The sequence below is a fragment of the Strongylocentrotus purpuratus genome, unplaced genomic scaffold, assembly GCF_000002235.5.
Source record: "Strongylocentrotus purpuratus isolate Spur 01 unplaced genomic scaffold, Spur_5.0 spur5_scaffold_1, whole genome shotgun sequence".
Taxonomy (NCBI): domain Eukaryota; kingdom Metazoa; phylum Echinodermata; class Echinoidea; order Camarodonta; family Strongylocentrotidae; genus Strongylocentrotus; species Strongylocentrotus purpuratus.
This window is the reverse complement of record NW_022145594.1, coordinates 14522336-14547112: the sequence shown is the minus strand read 5'-3', so window position 1 is coordinate 14547112 and position 24777 is coordinate 14522336. Positions and strand designations below refer to the sequence as shown.

The 24777-nt window shown below is 38.2% G+C and overlaps 1 long non-coding RNA gene across 2 annotated transcripts; it reads left to right on the top strand.

Annotated features, from left to right (window-relative positions):
- The first annotated feature begins 615 nt into the window (after positions 1-615).
- Positions 616-4537, top strand: LOC105446651. 2 transcript variants are annotated; one of them, XR_004062622.1, is made up of 4 exons: positions 616-941; positions 2114-2211; positions 2497-2762; positions 3120-4537. It is a non-coding gene; the product is annotated as an uncharacterized LOC105446651 (long non-coding RNA). The 2 variants fall into 2 exon arrangements; XR_004062621.1 differs by having other exon boundaries at positions 617-941; positions 3123-4537.
- Positions 4538-24777: the final 20240 nt, after the last annotated feature.

The window sequence follows — 24777 nt, the reverse complement described above, 5'->3', positions numbered from 1 at the left end:
TTACGTACCAATATTTGGCTCGCATAATTTCAAATTTGGGCCCCCCCCCCCTTAGAAATCCTGGATCCGCGCCTGGAGAACGTCATTATTTTGGTTCATTTATTGTGTAATATTTGCGTAATTATTGGGTTGAACGCGGGTTACAGTCAAATATTTCCTCTCCGACGTAAATTTCACGTGAATGACGAACATGATTCATCTCAAGTCAGCCTCGTAATATTCACGTGAATTTCACGCAGATATTTTGACTAAAACTATCACTAACGCTTCACGTGTTTCTGTGACGCGATAATTTCGTTTATGAAGATGTAATTTCATAACAAAACAAACACGGGAGTATTAGGTTTACAAACCATGGTCTCCAAGGTAGGGATAATCACGTTATTAAAATGGTGATACTGCAGTGACAATTGCGTGATTTAGTGTACGGGTGTTTTAGGTGACCTAGTGCAATAAACGTATTAATACATTTACGTAAATGTCAGGTGTTTGAAGAACGTAACTCTCCTCAAGTCGATACCTTGATATTTACGTGATTTTCACGTGATTTTGTTTATTGGGTGGAGCTCTCCTTCAATTCCTGATGGCGTCGACAATGTCCTTACATATTCGTCCCTGTTTTCACGAAGTGACGGTAGTGAGGAAAATCGCATACATTTTCACTTTTGATTTTTTTGCATTTTTGGACATCATTCACTAACATCTTGAACCTCACAAAATTTCAGATCATAATAATGTCTAATTATGTCGCTATGACGATGACGTAAACAAGAAAATGCATAGCAAAAGGATTTTCTGTTTTCACGAAGTGACGGCCAAGTACGCGCTTAACAGCCGTCAATTCGTGAAAACATCGTTTGCTCTTTTCCTGCTTTTAATATTTTCACGAAGTGACGGTAGTGAAAAATTCGCAGTTTGGAACAGTCACAGACCATGAAAAGGTGAGTTTAAAAAAAAAAAAAATTAGGGTAAATTAATGTGGTACGCTCTTTTGATTCATTCTGATTCTTTGTAAGCCATAAATATGTCCATGAGCACAGAAATGTGTGAAAAATACACCGCCGTTCCACATTTTGCCCCATATACTTATTTTCATGTAAGTGAATAAAGGAGTAAAGTATCATGTGATCCAAAACTAAAAAGATCAACTTAGACTTAACAAATATGCATCTAGACTAAATAACTTAAGTGGAGAGTCTTTCTTATTTTGGTCCACACCAAATATTAATGCTATAACGTTCTTTTTATATCTGCTTAAGTTATAAATTTGAACAAAGTTTTACAGAAAGTTAGAGAGTAGATCATCTAGACTCTAGAGACTAGAGGGGTCTAGAGTTTTACTTTTATTTTTTCAGTAATTTACTATTTAGCTAATTATAAATTTAATTTAGAGCCTAGAACTCTAGTTACTCTAGATCATCATTTTATAATTATCAGTTTATGTCAGCCACTACTCATCAATCTAGAATCTAGAGGTGGGAAGATCAGGATCTCGACAAGACTGAGACCTTTCTTGTAAGGCGCGCGTGCCTGGGGTTTAAGAAATTTCAGGGCTCCAAGCCCAAGGCCAACATCAACATGGCCAAGGGCAAAGGGAGTTACGAAAATTATCATCATGCTGAGCTGAGATGACCTGGGATGTAGCCCCTCCTGGTTAACTGTTAATGTTAGGGAATTCAATGATTTGCCTTTCAAGCAAAGAAGGACATGGATGAACATTTAATTAAAAATTGAAAATTAGATACGGTCCTGCCCTGAAAATGAATAAATGGCACCATCCGAAAAAGGAATACTTTTTTTTTTTTAGACTGAAGTAATCATGAGTAGTCTACCTTTTGGGGAACAATGTCCACATGTTTAGCTTAGTTTCTCTCGTTATCTGTACTCTGTGTCTGTTATATTCAAAGGCAGCACTTTACTTTAGTACCCTTGGTCCCTCACCCTATACAAAAATTATTTTAAACAATTGTTCTTGATACCAGCAAATGTTGCCCAACTCCACTTCGTGTTTTAAAGATTTTTCCAAGCAAGCACCATACCAGATGATGTACATGTCTCACTACCTACACTTCAGTGGTAATGAAATTATGATGATGTTTTTGCTTTCACTTAGTTTCAGATGCAGTAGATACAATTTGCACTTTATATGAAGGAAGCACTGGGAAAGTACATCTACTTTTCAAGAATGCCACAGGCCAGACACAAATCCAGGTGAGAATAGTTTCATGATCTGTTCAAGAAAATCACACTTTAGCAGCAAAGTACTAAAGCACACTCATTGCTTATGTGCATAGGGGTAGTTGTTGTTTGGTAGGGGCAATTGGAAAATTCTATTTTGGGGTAATAGGGGCAATTGAAAACTTCTGTTTGGGGTCAGTTACGCCTATTAATTAATTTGATGTACAAAAGATAATATTGGATTCATTTCCTTACCTCTGCTTGCAAAAAAATGAAAGAAAATAACTTGTAATTATTTCTTTCATTCTACAAAATTAGATTGGATACAGGGACCGACATGCTGGTAAGATGGGTCCTTGATAATTCACTGAACACAGAGCTGCAGATGTGACTCGGCATAGTGACCTAAGAGTGGGAGCGGTATGGAACCGTTGAAGCAATTCACCGAACACTGTTGAAGCAATTCACCGAACACAGTCAGAGCTGCATGTGTGACTTGGCATGGTGACCCTTAAAGTCTCCTGACGGCTCCGATTGCGATTCTGATGAGGACCCATTGTCTATGCTTGTGAGCGAGTCAAAAGGTATCTTTTTTCCTTCTTGATTGTTTCCCAATAGTTAAAATTTAAGATATTCTTAATTGTTTTTAATGCTTAGGTCTCTTAGCTAAGGGAATGAGTGGTCCTATCGAGGTCAGCATTAAATTTTTTTAAATCCTTTAAAAAATTCCAATACTAAGGTGATACCACATAAAGTATTTAATTTATTAAGAGACTCTCTAAAATTGGATACCAAAACTACACATAATAATTTTGCCCAATCATAATGCACTGTAAAGTTTCCCTTTCATAATTGAAATTCTGATAATGATTTTTTATTGATTCTGACTTGGACTTTTTTTATTATGATTTTTCTTTCTCTTATTTCCTTTTACTTTCAAGCAGTCTAGATCAAGAATCTTCGCTGCTTCAACCACTATCGCTTGGATGACATTATGTGTGAAGAAACTTGAAGGACTTGTGTTGGAGGGCATGCTTGAGAAACTAGAATCAATTACATAGATCGTTTTGGCAATGCTTCAATGTTTCAATACCTCAATCTCTCTTTTATACTGTTTGATTTTAAACATTTTGAATATCATAAATAAAGCAAACTCCACTCATAATTGTAATTGTGTGTACTAGCAATAACAATGAAATGGATTGATTATAAAATCAATGAATTGATTTAAAGCAAACTGGTAACATTTTCCATGAGTTCTGAAACAATTAACTGAATGGTCGTACAGGTGTCAGTTTTCTGTTACAGTATTGTAATGAACTCCTGCAAACATAAATCTTTAATATTCAAATGTATAGCTCAGAACTGCTATTTATCAGGTATACCTACCTCGATCAGTAATGCATATTAGAGTTTTCGATTCCAGTTCCATGAATCCTCATATTGTATCTTTGTATTGAAGAATTTGTTTATCCATTTTCTTTAAATGTTTGTATTCACAGTGGTTGATGCCTTCATTAGAACATGAATATAAGTTACATTTCAACAATTGGTTTTTCTCTCAAAACACAATGTTACTAGTTCACATTTAATGTTTTAATTTATTTCTTCTATAGTCATTCTCATAATTGTATTTGGTACTTCAAACTATCCTATAATGATCATACAATATAATGTTGCTGTTTTGAATTGTATCTGTTTGATGACAAATGAAATTGATTAGTCAAATTGATATTTCCATGTTTATCATGCATTGTTTAGCTGATAATAGTTTAGTCAGAGATTACGTGTTTACCTGGGTGAAGACAACCTTTAAGCATTGGTAAACTTTGTAGCGTTTGAGACTGTGTACTAAATTTCATTGAAATACCTTAGAAAGAGATTGTGTAAACTGACTTGGTTCTGATACTCTACTCACAAGATATTTATGAAAAACAGTGATGAACAAAAAAGTAACGATGATTATTATATTAGTCATTTTTCCCATTGGAAAACTTTATGATACATGTAGTACATGTTTGTCGAGCATTTTGTATGTCACATGTGGCATTAACTCGCTACGATTGCTGAATAAACATGATAACCAAGTCGTATATAAAGAATTAGATAAAGACATTTTAGCATATTTACAAGTACTGTATAATGAATGAAATAACCTTCGTATTCCGTGGATGTATATAACTGATGAGTCTTTTCCACAGAACCCTAAATGTACATTTTAAAATGCAATACAGTATTGATGATAATTGATGATGATATGTTTGGTATGAATTATTTAATATTTTTGAATTTATGCTCCATTTTCCACTTGCTGTTCTGGTTCCAAATGTTTGAATTAAAACTGCTCAGTCAAAATTCATTTTCTGTGTTTATATTGCAGAGTTGAGTAGTTAACTACAGATTATGGTCAATTATCAATACTTAATCTTTTTCCTTCATTCAAAAATATTTCTTAACATATTTGCTTTATTTCCTATCTGAAAAAATATATTTAGCTAGGCCCCTCTCTAAAATTTTAGAAATTCCTCATAGTAATAGAGTAGCAAAAGCCCTGATATCACTCGCATGAATTTCAGCAAGAAATGGCAGAATTTGTGTGATATTAAGGGGAGATGGAGGGGGTAAAGAGAGAGAGAGAGAGAGAGGGAGAGAGAGAGGGAGAGAGAGAGAGAGAGGGGGGGGGGGGGGAGAGACTACTTGAACGTGTTCGTAAGTGGAAAGTATATAGTAACTTTAGTGCAATCTTTAGTCCCTATACATACAATGTACCTGATAATTAAACCTCAAATAATATTAAATACATATCCATTTTTAGCCTAAGATTAAAGAGAATAGCTTATTAATCATTTTAAAAGCACTTAGTGCCAGTATCCATCTGTGCTATTGATAGTTAATTTATTGTGAGCCGTAGCTTCGTGAACAAAAACTGACATCATACATCTAACATCCTAATTATACAAAGAAGAAAAGGTGCTCTTATTTTATCCATACATATATTAAACAAGTAATTTTGCCGTATTTCAGTCTCTATCTCATGAAATTGCTTCACACAATAAAAATCCCATATGTTTTATACGCGCTCGGCTACGAGCCGTCACTTCGTGAAAACAAAATACAAGCGTTCTGCGTGATTTGTGTTTTCACGAAATGACGGTTAAGTTAAAAGTTCATACAGAGACATTCAGTTTATTCTTATCAATAAAAAAAAATAGCTACCAAACGAGGAAAATGTACTCTATCTCTCAGTTCGCATTATTGTATCTGTACATCAATTAAATAAAACATAATGCCGTTTTTAGTGTCCATTTCGAGAATTCCATCCACAAGGGAAAAGTCCCATACGTTTTACGCGCGCGGCTACGTACCGTCACTTCGTGAAAACAAAATCAAAGCGTTCTATGCAATTTGTGTTTTCACGAAATGACGGTTGTGTTAACAGTTCACACAGAGAAATGAAAAAGCAGCTACAGAAAGAGGAAAATGTACTCTTTCTCACAGTTTGAATTATTTTATCTGTACATCAATTAAACAAAACGTTTTGCCGTATTTAGTGTCCATTTCGGGAATTCCATCCACGAGAGAAAAATCCCATATGTTTTACGCGCGCGGCTACGTACCGTCACTTCGTGAAAATAAAATCACAGCGCGTCCTTGAATTTCGTGTTTTCACGAAGTGACGGTAATGTTTACAGCTCATTTCCCCAAAAAATATAAGAAATTATGGAAATATTTAAACATAGAACTAAACATTAAGATATTTTCTATCCCAGGATATAAAATTTATTTGCCTTTGATACATTAAAGATGTAGAGATTATGGTTTGAAACTTTGAAAGCGATTTATTCAAAACTAACTTTCTTTTGGTTGCGCGCTCTACCGTCACTTCGTGAAAACAGGGACGAATTATGTTTGCGATGTCGCTGTCTATGTCTATCTCGGTACTCTTTGATCAAGTCGCTCGTCGACATCGAAGTAGAAGGTATGGCGTCAGTGCCTACAAGGAAAGTATCATGTATCTCAGACAAGCGGAGTTGGCGATGCCCTACTCGGTACTCGTCACTCATCGGTGATCTGGTCACTAGTCGACATCAACAAGGCGGTTACAAGTAGTGTATAGGAGGACAAAAGGAATTACATCGAGTGAAAGTGTGAAGACCTAGAGCGTCGCAAGAACAACTCCAAGGCAGCATTTGCCATTTTGAAAGAAATCACAAACACAAGAATCGCAAGACTGGATGTAATTAATGACGAAAATGGCAAAACACTGACGGAGAATGAAGACATCAAGGAAAGATGGGTGCATTATCCCTTTTGGAACAATCACAGTGTTACCACATAGTGAACCACACTGTGTACCATATAGTCAAACACAGTGCGTTACCACAATGTGGGCCACATGTGATTTTGGGACATGTGGTAACACTGTGGTGTACTATGTGGTGCGTACCACAATGTGGTAACGCTGTGGTATCGACTGCACTACCTAGTACACCACAGCATTACCACATGTCCCAAAATCACATGTGGCCCACACTGTGGTATCACTGAGCGTTACCACATGTCCACATAGTACACCACAGCGTTACCACCGTTACCACATGTCCTAAATCACATGTGGCCCACACTATGGTATCAACTACGTAGTAGTGGCATTGTGTGATCACTCTCACAGACACAATAATACCATTGAAATTGTATTCCATTGTATTGGTGGTGCTTCTCTTGTGTAGAAGCACTCAGCTACCACATATTTATTGTTGTATGAGAGCTAGCTACTCTCAGCAGTTCAATGTCTCCGCACAATCAAAGGGAAAGTACATTGGGCGTCCCATACTGTACTATCACAATTCTGTGTCAACCTATCATGTCAAACTACTAAGTTGTGGGGATATTAACCCTAATCCAGGCCCTTCTGGTGATGACTCCGCCACGACTTTGGATATTCATAGGATTCAGTATACAAGTGAATTTCTACACTTGCTCAATTCCGGAAGGACAACACTTTGGCCTGGGGGAGGATTTTATCCCTAGGTATCGGGCGACGGCTGAGGACACATCAGGGGGGAAAGGGGTGGCCGTGACAAATTCGAAGACCATCTTAAAGTATGTACTATCAATGCACGCTCCCTTCGAAATAAATCCACAATTTTTAATGACTTTGTTAAGGATAACAAATGTGATATCGCTGCTATCAGTGAGACATGGCTGTCTGCATCTGATGATGCAGTCATACCTGACCTCACTCCCCTGGCTTTGCATTTCTGCACCACCCCAGAGCCTCCAGGCGTGGAGGTGGTGTCGGGCTTTTGTACAGGGACAATCTCTCTGTACATATTAACCAATTAGTTAACTATACAAGTTGTTAGTCTATGTCAGCCATGGTCTCCAATGGCATGACTAGTCTTGAGATCTTAGTCACGTATAGACCACCAGGTTATCAATCTTTTACATTGTTTATTAATGAATTCTCAGATCTGTTGGATGAGAAATTGTATAAATTATCTCTCTGGTCATCACAGGAGATCTTAATATACATTTAGACAATCTCTCATCCCAACACACCCACAGGTTCAATGATCTTGTCGACGGCCATGGACTCTGCCAGTTGGTGACTACGCCTACGCACGACCATGGCCATATCCTTGATGTCATTCTGGTCAGGAACTCCGATAGACTGTTGTACTCTCGCCTACGAGTAATACCCGGTATCTCTGATCACTCTGCTGTTACCTGTTTGCTACGTTTCGACAAGCCCCAGCGGAAAAATGCAACCTTCTCCTCTCGTAATATCAAGGGCATCAACAGGACTGATTTCGCCAACGATGTTACTAACAGTAGCATCATGTCTTCAGCAACAGAGAGCGTTGATGCTGCCGTTATCCGCTACAACTCAGAACTCTGCAGGTTACTGAACTCCCATGCTCCAGCCTAGACTCGGTATAACTATGACATCACCGAAGCGAAGAAAGAGCGGCGGAGACTTGAAAGCACAGCTTGTTAAGTTAAGGCCCCCTCAGATGATGTGACAAAGATAACTGATTCATGAATACAACAACAAATATGGAACATATTTACAAAATACTCTCAGAGAACAACTACCCAACGATGCATCGACCGCATCATGGTTAAATACATCAAGTATACCTGAAGATGCGCACATCCCCATCACACCTAACAAACTCACTGTGTGTGTGAGAAAATGTATCATATTAGCAAAAATCAACCCACCCATGGGAGGGCGTTCTAATATGGACAAACCCAAGCTGACACCAAATCGATACATTACTGAGTTATTGCTCTCTGAGTGCAGAGGTCAAGAACGACAAACAGGAATATATGGTATATGTACAGATGAGAAAGAAGAATAAAAAAGAAAAGGGATAAAGGGGATTATGTCAAAGTCAAGAAATAACGAAAAATAGATCGAGAGTAGAGTTGAATATGCTACAGTACACGAAAAATAAAGCTTGATAACACATTGATATGTCATCGACATACTTGTGAAGTAAATATGACTTAAGTCTACGTTTAAAACCTGAGATAAACAATTGTACTAATTAATTTGGCAAGTGGCAACAAATAACACAGCATCACTGGTTCATCTACAATTTCCAATGTAAAGGCATTGGTAATAAGTAGGATTGTTTAGGTGTCCCACGACTTTCCGTTTACTTGTATTTTATTGAATTTATTTTAGTTCATAGTTAATATTTCCCTAATTCATGTTTAATTAAATATAATTTATACAAATTAGTAAAATGTCCTAATAATTGGCAATTTATATTTTGTAGTACTTTTTAAATGAATTGAATGAAACTAAAGCATCAGTAATTAAGAAATATGCTTTAAATTCAGATAAATTGTATAACAAAAAAGATCTGCACGCACCTCATATTCATTATGCAAATTAACACATAGTGATTCATACCACATTGTGGTAAATATGTGGCACACTGTGTTAAATATGTACGACTATGTGGAAGACCACATGTGATCGCAGAGTTTGCACGTAGTTAAATACATACCACACTGTTGCAAATATGTGTCATTAAGTGTGAAATATAACCGATTATGTGGTAAATCAAACCCCACGCTGTGGTAAATATGTGTCAATCTGTGTTAAATATGTACGACTATGTGGTAACCCACATGATTTGAAACCCACACTATGAAAATACTGTGATTACAGAGTTTACACATGGTTCAGTACATACCACACCAGGCGCGCCGGAAGCAGTTTGGGATTGGAGGGGGGGGGGGGCAAACATTCCAGGGGGCTCACCTTCCCGGGGCAGTGACGTAATGAGAAAAAACGTTCGGAAGGGGAGGGGGGGAGACGAAAAATCTGCATCACCACTAGTCTTACACGTTACATGCAGGTCCCGCGGAACATTTTTCAAAGTGGAATATCAACGATCAGGTAGAGCGTAAATTGGCGTGGGGTCCAGGGCATGAGCCTCGGCAAGGGGGTCAAGGGCCTGAGCCCCCGGAAGCTCTATGGTTTTAGGTATTTAATTACAGTTAGATGAGCATCCAGGGGCCCTCTTTAAGGCCACTGACGTGTTCCAGGGGGGGGGGGAGAGCCCCCAAAAGCTCAGAGATTTTAATATCTAACTACGGTCAGATGAGCATCCGGGGGCCGCCTTAGGGGCCCTAGGTGGGGTCGAGAGGGCAGAGCCCCCGGAAGCTCAGGGGTTTTAGGTTTTTAATTACGGTCAGATGAGCATCCAGGGGCCACCCTAGGGCCCTTGGTGGGGTCCAGGGAGCAGAGCCCCCGAAAGCTCAGGGGTTTTGGGTATTTCATTACGGTCAGATGAGCATCCAGGGGCCCGCCTTAGGGCCCTTGGTTGGGTTCCAGGGGGCCTAACCCCCGGAAGCTCGGGGTATTTAGGTATTTAATTACGGTCAGATGAGCATCTAGGGGACCACCTTAAGGCCCTTGGTGGGGCTCGGGGGCAGAGCCCCCGGAAGCTTTGGGGTTTTGGGTATTTAATTACGGTCAGATGAGCATCAAGGGGACCGCCTTAGGGCCCTTGGTAAACAAATACCGGAAAATCATGGCATAACAGCAACATTTGTAAATCAAAATATTTAATTACGGTCAGATGAGCATGCAGAGGACCGACTTAAGGCCCTTGGTGGGGCTCGGAGGCAGAACCCCCAGAAGCTCAGGGTTTTGGGTATTTAATTACCGTCAGATGAGCATCAAGGGGTCCGCCTTAGGGCCCTTGGTAAACAAATACCGGAAAAACATATGTCATAACAGCAACATTAGTAAATCACTGGTATCGAATAAGAAATACACCCCCCCCCCCCCCCATCAGTACGCCAGCGTTCAGGGGCTCATATCTTCTCACCCCTATAACAAAAAACAGACACGCTTTCCCACTGTCGCACAATATATCCACGATATGCACGTATCGCTATTATAAAGACCTCCATTGATAAATACCGTATAGGTAGCATGCGCAATGTTTATGAAATCTAATTCCTATGAAATTTCCTTTTCTTTGAATGGAATTGTATATGGGATTTAATTCAGGTTTTAATTATTCTTATGTTCTTTTGGGTTAAAAATACAGGCTCTGCCCCCCTGGAGCTCACCAACGGCCCTAGGTCGGGCCCCCGGATGCTCATCTGACCGTAATTAAATACCTAAAACCCCTGAGCATCCGGGGGCTCTGCCCCCTGGACCCAGCCAAGGGCCCTAAGGCGGCCCTTGAATGCTCATCTGACCGTAGTTAAATATCTAAAACCTCTGAGCTTCAGGGGGATCAATGACCTTAAAGAGTGCCCCGGGTGTTCATCTAACCGTAATTAAATACCTAAAACCCCTGAGCTTCCGGAGGCTCTGCCCCTGGACTCCCCATCAATTAGTGATCTGCCAATGTCACAAATAAGGTATCTAAATTTGCCTATCTGACCGTACTTTAATGCCTAAAAAAGTGAGCACTAATTTTTGGTTTTGGTCCTCGAAAATTTAAAAAATCGCACCCCCGGGAGCGGACAAGAAATCAACATATGTTCATCTGACCACAGGCGCGTAGCCAGGGGGCAGTGGGGGAGGGGGGGGTGGGGTCCCCCTAAAACGCCGGCCAAAAAAGAGAGGAGAGAAAAGGACGTCGGAAGAAAAGCGAGTAGACAAAGAACATTTTTGAAATTCTGACAAGGATTAAGAGTCGAGAACGGTACAATGAATCGACTTCTTTCTGTAATAATTTAATAAAATGTCAAAGCTTCCGTGCTTCGCGCAGGAGGGGGTGGAACTGAGTTCAGATAAGGATTAACAGTCGAGAATGTTAATACGAATCGTCTTCTTTCTCTAATGAATTAATGAAACGTCAATGGCTTCCGCGCTTCGCGCGGGGGAGGGAAGGGGGAACTAAATTCAGACGAGGATAATTTTCGAGAACGGTACAACGAATAGTGTTTTTTCTATAATAATTTAATGAAACGTCGAAGCTTCCGCTTTTCGCGCGGGAGGGTGGGGAACTAAATTTGAATAAGGATTAAGAGTCGAGAACGGTATAACGAATCGTCTTCTTTCTCTAATGATTTAATGAAACGTAAAAGCTTCCGCGCTTCGCGCGGAAGGGGGAAACTGAATTTAGACGAGGATTAAAAGTCATAACGGTACAACGATTCGTCTTACTTCGCTAATGATTTAATGAAAAGTAAAGCTTCCGCGCTTTGCGCGGGAGGGGGAAAACTAAATTCAGACGAAGATTTTTTTCGAGAGCGGTACAACAAATCTTCTTCTTTCTCTAATGATTTAGTGAAACGTAAAAGCTTCCGCGCTTCGCGTGGGAGGTGGTAAACATAATTCAGAAGAGGATTATTTTTGGGAACGGTACAACAAATCGTCTTCTTTCTCTAATAATTTATTGACATGTAAAAACTTCCGCGCTTCGCGGAGGAGGGAGGGGAAAAACTCGCCCCTCCCTGAACCCCCCCCCCAATTACGTCACTGCTGGTTACCATTACGTACCAATATTTGGCTCGCATATTTTTTTAAATTTCGCCCCCCCCCCCTAAGAAATCCTGGATCCGCGCCTGATAATGTCCACACAGTTTACACATAGTAGACTATGTGAACATAGAGTGGCAACAATGTGATTGTTCCATAAGGGATAGTACCAAGTTGTTTGCTGCACAGGAACAAGTTTACGCTCAGTGGGAGGAAAGTGATGAAATGGAACCCCCTCCATTAAGATCAGAAGTGGAGCTTGCAATGAAACAACTGAAGAATGGCTTTGACATCTTGACTTCAGAGATGTGGAAGGCTACAGGTAAAGAAGGTACTGACCTGATGTGTCGTCTCTGTTGCAATATCTGGAATAGTAGGGAGTGGCCTTAGGACTGGTGTAGAGCTGTTTTTTTATACCATTGCCAAAGAAGGAAGATTTGAAAGAATATGCAAATCTTCGAACGATCAGCTTGATTTGTCATGCAAGCAAAATACTTATGAAGGTGATTAGCAGAAGAACGAAAATCAAACTGCAAGCCGAGATCTCAGATGAGCAAGCAGCGTTCCGTGAAGGTAGAGGGACAAGAGAACAGATTGTCAACATTCGAAACATATTAGAGAAATGCAGATAACACAAACATCCCCTCTATTTGTGCTTTATAGATTATGGCAAAGCATTTGACTGTGTGAGCCACTCTCAATTGTGGAATACAATGGCAAAGATATCGTGCATATCGTGGAAATATTGTGAGAGGATGGGAAAGCGTGTGTGTTTCTGTAATGGGGGTGAGAAGACATGAGCCCCTCAACACTAGCGTACTTATGGGGGGAATTTCTCATTCTATACCAGTGATTTACAAATGTTGCTGATATTTTTTCTTAATTTTTGTGTAAGTCATACCCTTTTAAAGCGTTTGTTACAGTCGGGCGAAATATATGCTTATTTAGAAGCCTTCATGTCAGGGCCTGCAAAACGGCTGGGCTCGGGGGCTCGAGCCCCCCTCACTTTTTGAAAAAAAGTATGTTACAGAGAACAAGAAAGAAAGAGAGAGAGAAAAAAAAAAAAGTGACCTGCCAATGTCACAAATGAGGTATCAAAATATGACCATCTGACCGTAATGAAATACCTAAACCCCCCGAGCTTCCGGGGGCTCTGCCCCCTGGACCCCACCAAGGGCCCTAGGGCAGGTCCCTGGATACTCATCTGACCGTAGTTAAATATCTAAAAACTCTGAGCTTCAGGGGGCTCTACCCCCTGGACTACATCAATGGCCTTAAAGAGTGCACATGGGTGCTGATCTAACCGTAATTAAATACCTAAAACCCCTGAGCTTCCAGGAGCTCTGCCCCTGGACTCCCTGCCAATTAATGACCTGCCAGTGTCACAAATAAGGTATCTAAATATGCCTTTCTGGCCGTAATTTCAAGCCTAAAAAAGTGAGCACTTATTTATTTTTTTTGGTACTCGAAAATTTGAAAAATCGCACCCCCCCCCCTTCCTTGAGCGCCAGGGGAGGGGGCCCATCTCCAAAAAAAGGGTAACATTAACGTGTTTTTACACATTCTTTTGCCCCCGGGCCCCCTGGATCCGCCACTTGGTGAGCCCCCTTGAATGTTTGCCCCCTCCCCCCCCCCCCATCCCAAACTGCTTCCGGTGCGCCTGAAAGGGGGAGTTAAGTTTGGAAGTAAAAAAATCACTAACCTAAGGTCTCCTGATGATACCACTCTCGTTTGCAGCAGCAGAGAAGGGCTGATTGATTTGTTGAATCGCATCAAACAGGCAAGTGAACAGAAAGACCTTCTTCTAAACACCCAAAATACAAAAATAATGGTTGTCGTTAGAGATAATAGTAACACTGACTTCACCGTAACTAGAAATAAGATTGAAGTAGTAAATCGGTTTGAGTACTTGGGTTCAATTATCACTAACAAAGGAGAGAGCACCACATAGATAAGAAGAATGATGGCAATGGCGAGATCAACAGTACAGAATATGTCTCACATTTGCAACAGCAGAGGCCTATCTCTCAGTCTGAAGGTTCGTCTGCTTCAAGCAACTTCTTTCTCTATTGCTAGTTACTGAAGTGAGTCCTGGGCCATGACAAAGAATGACAGAAAAGGAGTTGATGCCTTTGAAATGTGGTGCTACAGGAAGCTGTTACAGGTGTCATGGAAAGATAAAAAGACAAATGCGTGTGTCCTGGAAAAGATCGGAACAGACTTGACCATCAAAAGGGGAATCATGGAAAGAAAACTAAAGTATTTCGGGCACATTGTTAGGAGATCTGAAGATGTTGGGAAGCAAATACTGCAAGAAGCAGTCGAAGAAAAACGGGGTAGGGGTCGTCCACCAATATCTTGGACTGATGATATCAAGACAGTGTCTGGACAAGGAATGAAAGGTGCAACACAAATGGCAGGTGAAAGAGTTGCATGGCGTGCTCTCGTGAAGGCCACAGCAGCGCTTTACAGCGCCACCTGAAGTTGATGATGATGGACATACTAAGCTACATTATAGAACACACAAATACGCACACATACACGGTTATGGCGTCAACCGTGGACCAAGTTTAGTACTCACACATGCGCGAGCGCACACACACAGATACACAGCAAAAACACTGACGAGTAGGTCCTTAGTTATCAAAAGGCATTTGAGAATGAGAAATTATTAAGATACAAAGACAAATTATGTCAGTCTTTCAAGTAGGTGCGTATAATCATTATAATATCATAATCATCAAGGCTAAGTTTACAACGATCTAACCAACATTGCATTTTGATTACACGATTTTGTTTCCCCTTCGATGAGGTCAAGTCTGCGATACAACAAGCAGCGTAATGGAGTTCCTCGTATCTTGCATCGCTGTATTGGAAATCTGGTCATTTCTACAAAAAGGTAGGCATTCATAATGTTAGACTTTCGTTGTCATTTAATTATCGGTACAAATAAGCCAGACGGTATGAAACGAGGTTTGATATGTGCGTGAAGTGTATCGGGGTGCTGATCATGTACCGTCAAATGCTGAATCAACGTATGTTACGTACGTTTGGCAGCAGCACTAATCACTAAGAACATGACGGACAAAGAAAGAGGACAAAACATACATTTCCTCAGGTAGACAAAGGAACATCCTTTCACTGCTATTATGTAAAAATGTGTAGAACAGGTGAATATGCATGTGACACCTGTACTACACATGTTTACATAATAGTAGTGAAGGGATCGATGTTCCTTGTCTACCTCAGGAACTGTATATTGTATCCTCTTTCTTTGTCCGTCATATTCATAGTGAATATGATCACTAATATGACTTCCAAATATATACAGTCGTTTGGCAACACCCTCACACCTACACGTTCATTATACGAAGCCTGATCACGCAGTGGGCAGTGCTATTATACGAGTCTTAAGCACCTGAAATGCTTCTACGGCCAACATTGTTTGTGTAATTGTTGTTTTCTCCCTTTTAGTACACGACTCCTTGTCGCAATTCTAAGTCGGAACTAGGATTTGTTGTAGAATATGATTATTTTTCTTCTCCATTTTGGAGGGTTTAGCTGAATGGTTTGATTGTCATCAAATTCGTGTTTATTCAGTGTCATATTTATATCAGAAAAAAGGATCAGCTATGACAGCGACATGGACTGAATTTGATAATGTTAGAAGACAAAGACTATTTTCATATATAAAACACAAAACAAAACATTAAAAAATCTCTTAAGTACATAACTTTCAAATCATTTGATTATTTTTAATCAACATGTGGGTCATTCTGCATCAAATAACCCAATGAGTTAAACCATATCCCCCTTCAAAAATGCAGCCCCATTTAAAGTACGGATTAAGTACGACTTCAGAAGTTCCAAATTTACGCCGTGTAATTTACGCTGTGCGATAAATGCACTACACCAATACATTACCTGTATAGTCGGCTTAGCGCCAGCTTAACATATTTACATCCTTCAATGTTTCATTTGAGCTTTAATAGCAATTTTCTTTTTTTTCCTTTTATTTTTAATGTGATGTGAATGTGAGTACGGTACATGATATTACAGAAGTGTCGAATGGACGATACAGGCGAAAGGGATATAAAACAAATATACAATGACTCATTCTCGGAACAAGCTAAAACTATTCGCACTCAGGAAAGTCCGTAGTATTATTCTACCTCGGGCCGATGGCCCTCGGGAGAATAGTACGATTTGATGTTCCTTCGATGCGAATAGTTTGAGCTAGATCATCGAGTGTCATTGTTTATTTGTGTACTATGTGCTTGTAGGCCACCAGCTAAATAATGCATTGTAGAAATGATTTTTATACTACATGCTGCCATTTCAATCCTGCAGAAACTGTTGGCCAAGCCGTGACTTTACGAATAGGGCTTCGCACAACGGCTGAAGTTCCCTGTGTATATCCTGATCGTGCTGAACTCGTACTTGCAGCTCAGTGGTACAAAATGTCTAATTTAGGTGTGTTCGTGAATGATGGAAGAGCATTGGCATGGCGGAACAATAACAATGGGAAAACTGGGGGCTCACTGGGATATAGCATGAAAGACAATTTCGCATTGGTTATGCGCAATTTCAATATTACTGATAGAGGCCTGTACAGATGTGCGGTTACTCCAGCTGGAAATGTCGATGAGTATACATATGATGTCAACATTGAAGTTTATGGTAAGGAATAACCTCTTTCAATATATATGATCATAACTGACTTTAAAAGGTTTATTTCAAAATAACCTTTATCTTACACAAAGTTATCAACCAGCCTGATCGGGTGCCGGGATCGGGTGAGGGGGACGTTACGATGTGTTGATGGTGTGTATATCTGCATCTGTACGTGTTTTCAGTATTTGCTCGCGATAATTAACCCTATAAGTTAAGGAATTTTGGTGTATAACACACAATTAAACAATAATGCACTTTTCTAATACAGCCGCATAAATTAGAATTACTTCGGAATTGCATCCCTCCTACCACCATGGACTGGTCCTTATTGATATCAATATCATATGTTTGGGGTACTTTCATGCCTATCTTTGATTTATTTTTGTAGGTACTTTGGTTGGCAAAGGAAGTGAAAAGTGGATGGGAGAATACATTTAGTAGGTATTCATTCATATGACTCCGGCTCTAGCTCATTATATCAAATGTACATTTTGTTTTTGCAACAACAAAAAACTGGTTTGTCCTCACTTACGTTATGTACACAATGGCAAGCTGGTGACATATCTTTGCCCAAAGTACTATGGAAGAACTTTCGAATGTAATAGAACTTCAGGGTTTCACTAAAACCCCAAACATATGATATTGATATCAATAAGGACCTTCGCTCATGCTGGGCCTTCGTTATGGAATACTCTCCCTCAATGGGTTAAGAATAGCAGTTCTGCTGAGGTGTTAAAAAACAATCTTAAGAAATATCTGTTTAATTTAGCTTATAATTGATTACCATTACCTTTCATGTATGTACCTTTCTTATCGCACTTTGTATAAATGTATCATGTATGTATTTCATCTTTTGCACAAGCTGCGCCTTGAGCATTTGACTGTCAAGTGGATTTGGCGCCTTATAAATCATATGTATTATTATTATTATTAAAAGAGCAAGAGTTCAAATATGTCAGTGTGGATGCTACCTTTTTTATAAAGAAAAAATAAAATGTCAGTCATTATATTTATGGGAGCCCATAGGTATTTTCATAAGGCTCCATGACTCCAACGCAAAACAGAACTATATGCATCAAGGTTGGAAAGGCGCATAATTATTTAACTTTCTCCCCAGCAAAAATTTTTTTTACTCATGCAACTTTTATCTATTCTTCCTCTTTTAAGCTTTACCCTCTAGATCTCCTTTGATTGAATATAGTCGGCAGGCCAATGGATACCGTGTTATCTGTTCAGTGAACAACATATACCCAATGGCCTCTCCAGAGCTACAGATGCTGAATGGAAGCACTGATTCAGAGATACAGTCTGACGACAACGAAGATGGAACGTTTAACATGACTACCATTACATATATTACATGCAGTGTGGAATATTTGGACGCAGAATGTTCATATTCTAACTTGAATTACAACAATACTTCTTCCTTGCGTATCCCTAGTTGTTTCTCTGACCCCTCATGGGAGACAGATGAACTTCCAACTGAAGTTCCGTGTGAGTACTTCATTGAAATTGATGATTTAGTATTTCATCAGGGTGGCCGTTTAGTAGATTCTACTAAACGGCCACCCTGATGAAATACTAAATCATCATGTATACATTCGGTAATTGATTCGCCAGAAATAATACCATAATAAGTAAAGTGCTCTCTTATATTAGTAGTAGTTGTTGTTGTTTTAATTTGTAACAATTTCAATGAAGTACTCAAATGTTTTTTTGTTTTATCATTGCTTGTGCTTATCCCTTATTCATCTATTTCACCCCCCCCCCCCTTCCCCCTCCGGTTTGCACGTATAGTCCAAACCAGACTTTATACGATCAAAAAAATCAAAATTGGAGGGTTATACTTTTACAGAAATTTTCTAAGAAATGTTGATTAGTTTTGAACAAATTTTATTAAATCGTGGCATCTGCCATATGCTTATAAAAAATTGCTTTTTAGTCGAGATATTTAAAAAAAAGGGTATTGATGGAAATTCTGACTTCATTTTCATTACTTTATTTTCATACAGGTACCGACTTGAAGAATAGAGATCCTCCCCGCGGGCGGTGGATAGGATGGACGACGCTTATCCTAGAAGTCTTTGTTTTTATAGCCTTGATTGCCTTTGCGTTTGGAGAAAAAAATGGTGAGCATTTTAAAAATATTTATTGATTTCAATGGCATGCAGCTTTATAAGAATGAATGAAATAAAATAAAAATAATGAACGTTTGTTTATTTACACAAGTAGTATATGTTATCACCTATTTAAACGTCAGACCATTCTCCATTCTCCATTCTCCATTCCTTATCCTAGATCTTTTGAAAAAACAAAATTGTGCAGGGAAGAACGACAATAAACGAACTTCAGCTTTCTATTATGCAGCATTAATGGGGATATTCCATGTAATCATATTCATTGTATCAGTGGTTTACCTGGCAACAACCCGTAAATAAAGAGATCACGTTGATTTAATAATCATGTTATTACGCACTGGCGTAGTCAACAATAGCCTGTTATGTTAAAAATGAATTTGGTTTTGTTATATCACCTTGCTTTCTCTAAGGTTATTTGTTGTGGTATTTTTTGTATAGATAGATACATGTTTATGTATATTATACCGTTTTTTTTTTTTATATATTGCAGTCATGGGCAATGTTTGAGATGTGTGGAGAAAAAAAACTTAAAACTTGAATAGTTCTTAACTCTTATCATGCCACAGGGATAATTCCCATTGTGCCAAGCCCCAACTCACGGAGTACCATGTTTATATTGAGATAATCTGATTAACGCGATGGTTCTATGAATAGCGAGTGCAAAACACATAGCAAAGTCCAATGAGCATGACGATAACTGCTATAACTGACGATAACATGGCAGCGTAACAATAGCTTGCTCGCATGTACAAACAAGGAGGATATTACTGGTACAAAGCACTATAACGATTGTGTGCATGCACCCTCATGGCAGGCTATGAGTTAAAAGAAATGTTTTTTGAAAGAAGATGAAAAGGGAAACTGTACTGCTTTCATTTTGTTATTGTAATGTTTCATATCCATCGTGTTTGCAAAGGGCTCAAGTGATGTTCTTGTCTCTACATCGAAACCGTGTCGGTGGGTGTCAAAAAAGGCATATCTTAAATAGAAACATCAATTTTGTTTAATATATTTTTTTTTGCCCCACTTGATACATGAGAATCAAAAAGGATTTTTGAAAGGCCGTTTTATTGGAGAAAATATTCGTTTACTTTATGATATATGTTTATATACCAAACTTAATGACATTCCAAGCATGTTTTTGATGATTGATTTTGAAAAAGGATTGTATATCTCACAAGTTTCTAATCAATGTCCTTGACTTTTTTCATTTTGGGCCATCGCTGAAAAAATGGATTCATCTATTTTATCAAATTGCTTCTTCTTGTGTCACAGTAAATGGTTTTTGCACAGAAAGATTTACTATAGGACAAGGGTGTCGTCAAGGAGACTCATTATCTCCATACCTGTTTTTACTTGTTAGCGAAATATTAGGAATTTTGATTAGACATTCCAATGATTTAATTGGCTTGCATCTAGAGGGAGAAATAGTAAACTACTACAATAGGCAGATGACACAATTTTGACACTTAACGGTAAACAAGAAGATTTACAGAGCCAAAGCCAAAAATACTTTCTGTGTTGGTATTTTCTTGATATTCATTGTACATTAAACTAGTCTTTCACCATATTAAAGTGTTTTATAGACTTTGTTTGTTTAAATGCTTGACATTATTTTAATTTGTTTATGAAAAAAAAAATGGGAAAAAATTGGAGAAAAAAAAAATATACAAAAATGAAGTTTAAAAAAACCTTAGAGAAAAGCGCTCACGTTGTACTTTGTCTGATAATCCACTAAAATGAGGAAACATTTAGGAGCATTATTTTTCGCCCGTCCCGCTTCCATATGTTCTCTAAAGCTTTGCTGAGATAAGGTCCGACAAAAGCGGAAACAATCGCCAACCAAACTCGAATTTAGTATTATTTATTCGTTTATTTTATTGAATTTTTCTTAAATTATTAAAAGTATACAGATGTTGAGTTCATATATTATTCGCGATTTTAACATTGATATATTGAAAAACAAAAGCGGCTCTTTGGTTTCTACTCTTCTGTTTAATGTTATTTTAGCATGCCAGTTTCGATGTTTTATCATAACTTAATCACAAGTATAATTAATAAATGACACATATTTGCAAAGCTTAGATCCTGCTCTTTTATTGGATGCTACTCATATGATGCATTCACGCATGAGTGATTAAAGACAATTTGATGGAAGGAAACAAAAAAGTCATTTGGCGGGCGGTATTTGAATTTCAAAGAAAATATCACATTTCTAGAAGGTTCATTTTCTGCCCTGTCATATGACATCTGAAACAGGACCTTTTTTCTTTTTTTGTTGGTCCAAAAAATTTCGCAACGTCTCAGCTGGCCGCCGAATAAGCGGGGGGGGGGGGGGTTAAAGAAGGGGTGGGTTTTTTTTCCTCCAAAACACACACATAACACAAGTTTAAGGGGGTTTATGTTATGCTTTACACCCTAGTCTGCCTTAGTCTTGCCTTTAATATCGTAATCAATGTATATATGTATGAGGGAACGGCTCCATAGCCCTTGTGGACAAAATTTCCTCAAAATATAAATGCAGTTAAATTTAAAAACTCAATTTTTGTCTTCCTTAAATGTATAAATTACTATTAAGATTTGTTAATTACAAATGTAACTATGTTTTGTATACATTTTACATTGTATTCGTTATTATGTATTGTATTTTGTTGGAAGTGAAAAATAAAAAATAAAATGAAATGTTGTACTGGAAGGAATTGTAAATATAGAAAAAAATGTTGGAATCAGTGCACATTACACATGACCCTTTCTGTAAGTTTGATATTCTTCAGGTGCTCAAGATATATAATCTTGAAATATTTAACGTATACATTTTCCTAAGGTAATTCACCAAATGCTTCCGTAGAAGAAGATATCGACTTTCAATGTTATTCAATGGTCTGCTATTATCTTAAAAATGGATGTTCTTTTTTCTGCCTCCCCATATTCTTTTTCTTCGTTCTCTTCCTCTTCTTGTTGTACTAATTCTTCCTCTTTCTCCTCTTCTTCTTCTTCCTCTTTCTTCTCTTCTTTCACTTCTTCTTCTTCATCTTCTTCCTCTTTTGTATCGTATTCTTCTCCTTCTTCATCTTCTTTTTTCTCCTCTTATGCTTTTTCTTCTTCCTCTTTTCCTCTCTCGTCTCCTTCTTTGTATTTACGTGTACATATTAAATTTGTTTAATATTTTTGTCATTAGCACGTAACGGCCACGGTTTCATTGCTATCTATATCATCATCGATTAATGAATACATGTATGTTACACTTTGTTTTAGTTTTGAGCAATATTGTTGTGATTTCAGTTTGATGTTCGGTCTTACTTTATTCGCAATAAATTAACAAATTGATAAACAAAATATTAACTCTACAGAAAACTAAATCAAAAGTTTAGAGATCATACACTCTTATAACTGTCGGGTAAAAATGTTTCATGAGGGTATTCATGTATCCGCCCAAATTTTGACATTTTCTTGGTTAATATATTTGCCCATTTCGAATGGTCTGTGGTGTCTTTTATTCATTAAAAGGCTAATACAAAAAAAAAACATCATAGAACCATCATAAAGTTCATCATCTTAGTTGATCAGTTATATGGGTGATATTCATCAAACGAAATTACAGCTCATTAAGACATCAATTTGCATGCAAAATGAAAAATGCAAAAAGAACAAAATCGAAATGGGCATCCATATAATTTAAATATAAAAGTTATTGCAGACATTTGATGTTAAGGTTTGACATATATAACTAGCATGGGCCAGAGACTCGTATTCGTAAGGCCAGTGTGAAGAGAGAGAGAGAGTGGGGGGGGGGGTGAATAATATAAATAAACCGAGAGAGAAGGAAATGGAATGTCATATAATAGGTGAAAGAAAGCTTGAGCATGTTAAGGCCCGAGTAAAAGAAAAAGAGAAATAAAATAAGACTCATCGGTAGCGCGATTATAACTTGGTACAGCAACTTTGGAAAGAGAGAGAGAGAGAGGGTCGAAGGTCAAAGGTTGACGGGAGAGAACGAGATAAATAGAGAGAGACAGTGTGATACCTTGGACCTACTATGGTGATACAGAGAGCTAAAGGACAAGAGGCAAACAGAGAAGAGAAATACGTTAGATGAAAAACAGCCTTTTACAGGAATACCATTAAATCTACACACAATTTAGTGCCTAGCAAGATGATGTAAAATTGAATGTAGTTTGAGTCATACGCTTTGGAGAGATAAAGGATTGAATCAGGTCATTTCTATTTCAAATATGAACCAGTGTTAATATACTATCTGACAATTTGAATGCTTTTAAAAAGGCTGTGTAGCTGGCAGTATAGTAGTCAATAATTTAATGTATGCAGATGACCTCGTTATTATATGAAGAGTTTCATTCCAAATTCTGGTTAATTCTGAGTACAGCTTAGAGTAAGATTGCTATAGGTCTTCTGTTATCAATTTTAAAGATACAGGTTACATGTTACAGTTACATTGTATATACGAAGTATAGTTTAGTTTGTTATATTCTTTAGTATTTGTACGATTTGTTGTTATTATACTCATCATGTTCATACTCAGCTATTTTCCCTATCTATATGTAACATATGTTTTATGGACCTCAAAGTCTCAAATAAAGTTCTGAATTGAATTGAATACTCCATGTACCCTACTATGAGTCGTGAAAATGAGATATCATTAACCTATCATTTTTTGTTTAACCCAAAGTAAAACATGATATAATAAGAGTCAAGAGTCATCGCTATCATGATTATAACATGATAAAGCACCATTGGAGAGAGAGAGAGAGAGAGGAAAGGCAAAAGGTGGAGGGTAGGATAGAGAGAAGGGAAAGCGACATAAATGGAGAGTGAGAGAGGGAGAAACACGCAGAGATCACATTTACCAGGGAAATACAAGACAGCGAAAGGATTGCACAGGGGAAAAGGAAACACGAGTAAGTACATTGGTATACCGATGACGTAGCTGCAGTATGTAGCGTGCAATTCAGAGACAGCGTCAGACAGAATAGATTAACATACATTATGGTAATCAGTGGCGGATCCAGGGGGGGGGGGGGCGGGGGGCCCGCCCCCCCCCCCCCCTTGAGAAAAAAAATCATGTAAAATCACGTGATTTTTACCTTTTGGGGGGGGGGTGCAAATTAAAAACATTTTGAGGATCCAAAAAAAAAAATGTGCTCACTACACTTGTATTACGTCGTTATAATGATTCTACACAATTTTGTTATCATTTTCCTAACCCCGTATTTCAAATGTTATCCGTTGAACAAACACGTTTACGGTTTTTATATTGGGGGTCAAAAGATAGTTTCTATTCCAGATAGCATATTAATGTGTATCTGATTTTTTTGTATAGAAAACATGCATCCTTTCAAACAGGATACTTGTATTATTAACAGGAAGTAACAAATGAGAGCAATATCCCCCTTAAAGGTAGTGATTGCAACTGCAATTGCAACTGCTTTCACACATTCAAACGAAATTATATCAGACTATTGTGGGATCGATTAGATGCATGTTTGATTGAAACTTGACTTCAGAGAAAATAGGTATTGTAGGATTCCTGTCTAGTACAGGAGGGGACGTCTAAAGATAAGTCAAAGAATGACAAATTAGTACTCGATCTATTGCAAGTTGAATAATTCACGACCTTCTTTTTTCTAATCGGCTTTTGTTCAAAAATTCATCGTTGCGTTACTCCATTTTATCTCTTCTATTAAAAGCAACTTATTAAACGTCAAGGTGGAGTTTCCCTTTAAAGTTACTATGTCCCATTTGCAGGCCAAAAAAAATGAAAAGGTTAAATTCCAACGGCATTTGAAAGATACTATTAATTAA